The following is an 8,825-nucleotide window of genomic DNA, read 5'->3' as shown; positions in this document are numbered from 1 at the left end:
AAACCTCTACCTAAAGGTCAATTCTCACTTATTTTGCCTCAATCTTGATACAGGGTACTTATTATTTTTTTATAATTATTTATTACACTTTGGATTCCTAAAGCTTTTAGGCTACTAACCCATCATTCAAGGGTGGTTTTCACTATAAGTAATGGGTTTTATTTGGGCGGAGACAAGAATTTACACTTTTTGACTATGTTCCATCTGAATTCACTCTGACACTGAAACATCTTTATTGATTCTGACACTTCTACATCCAACTCACAGATGTGACCTTGCTTTGATAAAAGAAATTATGCATATAACCCTTTTAGAAGTTAAGTTATAGTCCTTTGTTTTGGGCATGTCATTTTCGAGCCTGAAACCTGAAAAACAGGCTTGGGGCTCAAGAGGTTAAGGAAGTGAAATCACAAAGATATGCGTGATCTAAAACTGGCTAATGTATTTATGCTGTACTTGTTCTGAAATGTCTTTTGTTTTTATTGTGTACATCACTTTGAATCGCTACGTGCTGAAAAGTGCTATAAATAAAATTGCCTAAAACCATCGTAACTACATATATTTAAAGAAAATATTGAGTACAATAAAAAGTAATAAAATATAAATATATATAAATCCAGGCATTCAAAATCTCTTTAGAAATTGCAAGTAATGACTTTTAAACACAAAATGAACGTCTCAAAGTGCATTTCGAGACACTGTTAGATATCGTCTGCAGCTCCCACTGTCCAATGGAATATGCACCGCCGTATGATAGGAGAGCAGAGCGAGTGAAACCCCTGACATTATTACAAGAGTACAAGAGACTCATAATATAAAGTGTGACTACATATCATTTAAGAAGGAAATGTATACAATGAAATAACATAAAACATTTTTTATATCATCGAGATATCAACAACTCCAAACGTCTTTTGGCATTTCAATACAACTGCAAATGTACAAGATTTGTATGCACAAAAAAGTGCATTTCAAGACACTTTTACATCCGTTACGGCCCGTCTACACTACAGGCATCGAAAAATGCTTTCAACGCTTCGCCCATTCATTTGATTGGGGTGACGTAGAAGATTTTGAATCTTCGCCGAACTGCATTGTGGGGAGCATGGCTTTGCAAGCATCACGAGCATCAGCCAATCAAATCCCGTGTATGCAAATCTGACAGTACAAGCGCTAGCCAATCAAACCGCGTGTATGCTGGGAGAGACTACGCAGGTAATTTCCTCATATTCAAAAAAATGGAGCGGTAGTGAATCACCCGGTGCCGTATGATCAGTCTCTGTTGTGTTCATCTACCGGGATACAAACCGGAGGAGCCAGGCATGGAGGGAGGTGGCAGAGACAGTGGGTGGAACTGGTAGGTTTTCGCCTGTTTGGGGATTTTATATCCAGTTTACTTCGTTTTAACATCGCTATTGCTTTATATGCCGGGGGCGGGCGGGAGATTCCTGATTGGTTGTTGGTCGCGAGAAATCGCCAAGCTTCAGACACGCCCAGCTTCAAGATGTTTTGATGCCTGTAGTGTAGACGGGCCGTTAGTGTCTTCTGCTGCAGCACACGGTAACCAGTCCATCTCTACTCTAGTCCAATTTAATATGCACCACTGTATGATATTATTAAAAGAATACACAAGACCCATCATATCAATTCATTCTAACTACATAGAAATGAATGAAATGTATGCAATAAAAAAAGCGTTTATGTCAAGAGATACAGATATCAAAAATCTCCTGCCCTGTTTTTTTTTTTTTAAACAGATTATTTCCCCCGAAAAAAAGCATTTCAAGACACATGTACATATTTGATCTGCTGCTGCAGTCCGCTGTAACACGTTCCATGTATTTTCCAATTATGCCTCAATTGCCACCCTGCAGAACTGGCACTGAAATAGAAATTCAATATCCACCACTCTGATGAAAGATGTTTGAACTTCTTTGTAGAGCGAGCGAAACCTCTGATTAACACAGGCATCCCGACGCATTGTGGAAACTCGTATGGAGGGGGAATATGTGTGAAATTAAACTAATCATCCCTTTGGTTGGGACTCCTTGGAAATCCTTCTTGCAATTCCCAGCAACCCAGTTCAGGAACTCTGTCCTGGGCCTCGACGGTAATGACTTCTAATTGTGTAATCACAGATGCCTCCAAAGTGGGGCTCCGAGACCTCCAGGGGTCCTTCAGAGGCTTTCTGTGGGCCCCAGAAAGCTTCCGTAGCATATTACCAACAATAACTTCACTATTGTTTCGCTCCACAGGAATTAGCACAACAATGGAGCAACAATGAGCTTTGGTTATTATCCTCACGGCAGTAATGACTATGGCACACAATCATCTCCTTGAGCAGTGGTTTGATGCTCGCTGCATTAAATGTGAGGTCTTACTTTTGGAAGAAACCATTTTTCATTTCCGAAGGGGGGTGAATACGTGAATCTGCCACAGAGACGAGCAACTCAACATTTTTAAGATCACTTCTTCATTTTATTTTTAATTAAAGGATACTTTTGAGCTACCTTGAAATACATCACCAAGATACAAGTTACATAAATATATGTATTATATTTCTTTAATTGGACATCGTACTTTAACATCTTCTGTATATCCATGTTTTTTTCAATTATTTCTAAACTGTCAAAACAAACAATTTCCAGAAGTATAAATAAAGCATTCTGATTAAAAGAGAACATAAAAAATGCAATGCAGAAATGGTGATAAACCTCCTAATAAAAACATTAATTTAAGCATATATTTGCCCAATGGGATGAGTTATATTCTACACATTTAAAAAAAAAAAATGCAACAAATGCGAGATAATAGTTCCAATAGATTTTATTAGCTTTTCTTTTCTAATGCTTAATGTCTTTCATTTTTTGTAAAGCACTTTGAATTGCCTTGTGTTGAAAAGTGCTATATAAATAAACTTGCCTTGATCACACCAACACAAACGTCCGATACAGCCAAAATGCTTTCAATCTGATTGGCCGCCTTGCAAGCTAATACTCTGGGGGGGGGTAAATGTGGGTCTTTCACCAGAAAAAAGATTTTGGGGGATTATTTTAAATCTCCAATAAATCAGTTTTGTAGATCATTATCCGTTATCCGTACTGAAATGGTTTTTGGAAATTATAGCTTCCAAGCTTCTCCAACTCGAGCCACTTTTCACAGACTTTGTACTAAAACTAAATTAATTCAGAGGACAGATTTTACTTTCTGATCATCAGCTTCACAACCCCTTGATTGAGATGCCTTGCCATATGAAAGATGAAATACACATTTAACAACCCATCATTATACGTCTTACCTTGGATAAGCTACTTCTTGCACTATCGCCTCCCTGCCTGAGCCTTCCTGTCGAGATGTCCCTTTTCATTTTGACCACAGATATAAAAAAGACTCTACAAACTAAAACCTGTGCTCAGGGTGGTAGCAACACTAAACTCAATCCCAAACGATTCCCTCAACTCTCAGTGATGACCGACATGCTAAGAAGTCACTTCTACTGTAGCTAGTGATGTTACGTATTGCGCCGAGGCTTCGGAGCGTGTGTCGAGTAATCCCCGAAGCTTTTTGTGAAGCTCGTATCGAGGCTTGTATCGTTTTGGGCCAGTGACGTCACCGATGACAAACGAAGCCTCGCTGCCTGTCGATACCACGTGACTGCTTCAGGAAGCGCTTCAGATCGGTTGAACCGTTGAACCACGAAGCTCATAATACCCATGGATGTATACTAAGAACCATATTACCCCTCCTGTACCCGGGCCCGGTGACACGATGGAGTCAAGAGAGCTCAGACCCTCACTCATATAGAGGGCGGAACATGTCTAAGTATAAATAGATACAAGCATAAATAAATGTAGGAATAAAAACATGAATAAATAAATGAATAAATAAAAACATGAATAAATAAATGAATAAATATGTTGCAGTGTTTTCAGGGAGCTTCAGTGTGTGTGCTGTGGCTCAGCTGGAAAGCAGTTGACTCGTGACCGCAGGGTCCCTGGTTCAACGACTGAACAATACGTCTTTGTTGTTGTTTATAAAAGCTACAGCTAAATGAGATAATGTAGTTAATAAATGTATTCTTTGATATGGTTTAGCCTTTCTCCGGCTACAACGTGGTTAAGTTTATGAATATTATTAAGGAATATAAATCCCTCTTTGCAATATGCAGCCTCCTTAGGCTTTTCAATCACAATCATTCAACTGGGATAAATACAATATTGTTAACATGAAAATATGATTTAATGTTCGTTGTTTAGAGTAATTCTAAGGCTTTACCCAATGGGGACTCGGTATGAGATACAGCACACTGTTGAGATGTCCATCTGCCTGTTTTACACACTTTGACCAGCAGGGGGTTTGTGTTCAGATGAAGCCTCATGAGATGAACCCTTTAGCGAACCAATTGGCTGGAAAGCTTCAAAAGGCTTCATCTCGCCATCACTACCTGTAGCAAGCAAATCAGAATGCTAATCCAAGTTTAGCATCTCTTCACATTCTTCTTCTTCTTCTTCTTCTTCTTCTTCTTCTTCTTCTTCTTCTTCTTCTTCTTCTTCTTCTTCTTCTTCTTCTTCTTCTTTAATGGCGAATCGCTTGCACTTGGAGCATATAACACCACCTACTGTTGATGTATGTAATGTTCATATTCAATCCTCGTCCTCAGACCAGTGTTTTTGAGGAACTTGAAGATCAGCTTGTTTACTTCATTTCTTGAGTTACTTTCATATATTGCCTTGAAGTCCATGTCCTTGAAGTTGTTCCAGTGCGGTTTTCAGCACGAGTCTTTGCCGTGTATATTCCGGGCAGCTAACACATGTCTCTTCACACTCTGCTTCCTCTCCTCACATGCAGCACCTGTTTTCCACAAGCCCTGCCTCCTCTGATAAGCCCCGCCCACCGCATCAGCTCACCTGCGCTCCCAGCTGCCATTCACCTGCAATCAGGCCAGTGTTGAAGCCTCTCATGCTTTCTCACTCCACATGATTCCCCCTCAAAACAAGACTCTCCAGCATGTTGCTCAGGATTGACTTCCTGTCGCCAAGCATCGAACCACTTGGACAATTGTGTCGGAAATAGGTTCGTTTCTCGAAGCTTCAGTTACAGCGACCTCTCCTGGCGAAGTGCAAGGCTGCAGTGGGTTTAACGTATCTTTGCCTGGAGAATATTCTATGCACACACTAAGACTGAATATCATGTTCTATTTGCAATTAAAGATTGATAATTGTGTGTATTGGGTTATTGAGAAGAGACTAGAGAGTGCTGGCCTTTTATCAGTTATTAAAGTATTAAAGTTGAAAAGCAATGATCAAAAGATTGTCTATTCTGGGCTTTGAACCAGATGCACGGAGGACATCACCGCACCCTGGCCGCCGGCTCTATCCACTGGGCTATCTATTCCTTAAAATATTTATAGTAATTATTGTCTCCACATTTCGAAGTGTTTCTCGAGCCAGAACGACCTATCTTTCTTCCTGGCTTGCTCTATAATGATCCAATTAAAATGCAATACCAACAACAACTCAACACAACAACGGAAACTACGACAACAACCCACACATTGCGCATTGTTTAGAGCGGTCATAAAGTGTTGAAGCGCTCAAATTCGAAACGGTTTCAACCTGTCAGAATCGAGACGAGGCAGTGCATTGAATCACCTGATTGGACGACGAACCAGTCATTCAGGAAATGAAGCAGTTGCTGCTTCGGACGTCACATGTCACGTGATTTGAAGCAAGCTTCGAAGCACTGCTTCTATGGAATAGGAAGTCCAGGGTTGAAGCTCCGTTCGAAGCTTCAGTGTCAAACTGCCATCACTACCTTTTGCCTCTGACTTTGTTATCTACCTCTGACTCCCTGGTTTCGGTCTACCTTACCCCGTAGTATGTTGGACTTTTTAAAGACGTTTTAATTATCCAGAATATTGTATATTGTTTATTTTTGACATAAAATTCCTAATTTTCATTTTATTTGTAATTGTTAATTCTATTTGTAAGTATTTGCATTTTAATGTTGAACACACTCTTTCTGTAACAAAATCATTTCCCGAATTGGGATCAATAAAATATATATCAATCTTTCTATCTGTGGCTGTTTGGTGTTTGTATTGTGAGGAATGATCCACTGGTGTCCTGACCCTCTGCCTGTTCATACATCTGTGCACACTGCCAGCCTTGCTCTGTGCCAGCTGAGCTTTTCAATTATACTTAAAGGTGGGGTAGGTACGTTTCAGAAACCGGCTCGAGATACACTTTTTGTTATATTCCATGGAATGCTCTTAACATCCCGATAGCAAAGAATATCTGAAGTGCTTTGACAAAAAATCCATAAAAAAATGTCTTCTGTAGAAGCCGTAATACTGTAAAAAGTACAACCAATCCGTTTGGCCTACCTGCCTGTCAGCCTTCCATCGGGGCACAAACTTATCTCGTGCCCTCATTGGTCATGTGCGCGTTCGTGTGTGTTGGGGGAGGGGCTCTGTGAGGAAGTGGCAGATTTTCTCCGGTTGTGTATTTTCAAGTTCTGGCGATCTCGAGCCGGTTTCTCAAACTTACCTACCCCACCTTTAACTATATATATATATATTCATCTGTTGTTCTTTTCTTTTCACTATATCTGTAAAGCGTCTTTGCGCACCTGTAAAAGCGCTAACAAAATAAATCTATTATTATTATCATATCTACAGAAAAGGTGAAGGGTCCCATGTGAAGCCTGTTTTCACATGCAGATGAAAAGGGACTTTGTTTTAAGGTTATGAGAAAAAAGTCTCGTTCGTGTGTGTTGGAGGGGGGGCTCTGTAAGGAGGTGGCAGATTTTCTCAAATGTACCTACCCCACCTTTAATAAGGAACTGTTCCTGATTTCCTGTGCGCTGCATTTGGGTTCAAACCCTTCTATTATCCTGCAAAGCAAACAATGCTTATTTTCTAAAGTCTGGTCGATGATCCAATTGAAAGAATACATTCGACACTCAACATAAAATAACCACAACTACATGTATTTTAACGAATGTAGTTATTACATCAAATGTGATTTAAAAAAAAATTAAAATCCATATATCAAAAATATGTTTATATCGGACACGATGCCTCTGTTTCTGTATTCTCTGTCAGTGCTTTTTCCACAGCTGCTAACAACACATTCATGAGCCACACTGTTGCACTGGGTGACTTGTATTCCCATTAACGTGGACACTCTTCACTTATGACTCAATCTCATTGTCCTACAGCTGTACATTTCTGTTAGTGCACCACATTTTTATTTATTTCTAGCTGAAAGCAGTCCCACAATAAATGTGTAATTTCCCGTTTGAATAAATGTTAACCATGCACAAAATACGTCGACCAGCTGTCTTCAGAAAGTTAAAATATACTTTTGTGAGCTGTTTTTAAAGATGCATGTCGCCAGAAATAACATTAGTTTTGGGGTTGAGTGCTAAATCTAGCCATTACAGCAACACATGGTCTAAAGCTGACACTAAACACTGAAGAAGTCAAACAATATTACGACTTTCCATCTCTATTAAAGTATTTGTGATTTCTTTATGAAGATGCACTTCCCCATAGGAGCCACGAATAATTAAATCTCAGCCTGACATTTTTAATATAACAATGGAGTCCTGCTTCATACCCTGGATGTATTGTATAGTTAAAAAAACGTTTTAATAATTCAATGTTTATTTTAATGGCTTATCGCATCCCTTTTCATGTGATCACTTTGTTTTATGGGGTTTCATATGTTGTATTTAAGCAATAGCTCACGGCAGGCCGTGGTATATGCTCATTATATCACAGCTAAGGGGCGTGGTTCGGCCCCACGCGAAAACCTGTCCAGCACCAGTAGCATGGCTTACGTGGCTACTTGTATAGGCTGAGGTTGTTCTAGGCTGTTGCTCGGCATGGCGAGAATATTTCTCCACTTTCTCCGGTCCCCGAGATTCGGCTTCCAGCAGCTCTGGAGAGAGCTTTCGCACCTGTGGCCACTAACGGTCATAATTTCTCTGCTTTGTTTCAAGACCCGCATCAGAAAGCTTTTGAATGGTGGCACTTCTCCAGTTGGTCTACCTGCTCTTCACGGAGCTCTGCATGTCGTCGTTTAGGTGCTTTCTGGAGATAGGCACTGCTCAATCCACTCCTCCATAGGAAGACATTTAAATATATTTATAAAACTGATAAGTCAAATCAAGCAATCTGATTGGTCGATAGTGTTTTTGCGGACCTCTTTGATTACAGATTTGAAAACATCGTTGCTGGCTTTAAAAGTAGCACAATTCATTAAGTCAAACCTTGGGAAGTATCTAGATATCCCTGCCCTGATGCCAAAGGAACTGCACACTGGATATGTGTCGCCGTTTGATGTCTGTGTCTGGACCGCTGCGTAAAAAGGAGGGTTTCTGCCCCGTTACTTCTCCGCTGCTTTTCAGCCCAACGGTATACTGTTTTTCGCAGACGTGGAGGGATACTGACTTGTTGTGAAAAGTAACTTACAATTCTACCCGTGGTATACGCTCAGTATATCACGGCTAAGAACCAATCAGATTGCTTGATTTGACTTGTCTGTTTTATAATGTTGCATCGACTCAGTTGTCTTGGGTCTTATTTGTCAGAGAGAAACCATTATTTACTTTATTTGTATTATCATACCTTTAACCTCCTTGTGTCTATTAACTTGTTAAAATGTTATATTTTGGCTGCATGTACCTTTTTAAAGTTCTTAACAAACAGGGGAATATCTTGTTTATTTTTAACTTGTGATGTGTCATTTTGTAAAGCACTTTGAGCTGCATGAGTGCTATATAAATTAAGCTTTATTATTATTTAAATACAAATGACT

The 8,825-nt window shown here is 39.7% G+C and overlaps 1 protein-coding gene across 1 annotated transcript in view; it reads right to left on the bottom strand.

Moving 5' to 3' along the window:
* Positions 1–8,825, bottom strand: part of LOC117442880 (NT-3 growth factor receptor-like) — a 210,293-nt gene that overhangs the window by 125,768 nt on the left and 75,700 nt on the right. The gene's annotated exons all lie outside the window — the stretch shown is intronic.

This window comes from Pseudochaenichthys georgianus, chromosome 3 (assembly GCF_902827115.2).
Source record: "Pseudochaenichthys georgianus chromosome 3, fPseGeo1.2, whole genome shotgun sequence".
NCBI classification, from domain to species: Eukaryota; Metazoa; Chordata; class Actinopteri; order Perciformes; family Channichthyidae; genus Pseudochaenichthys; species Pseudochaenichthys georgianus.
This window is presented reverse-complemented; position numbering and strand designations above follow the sequence as displayed.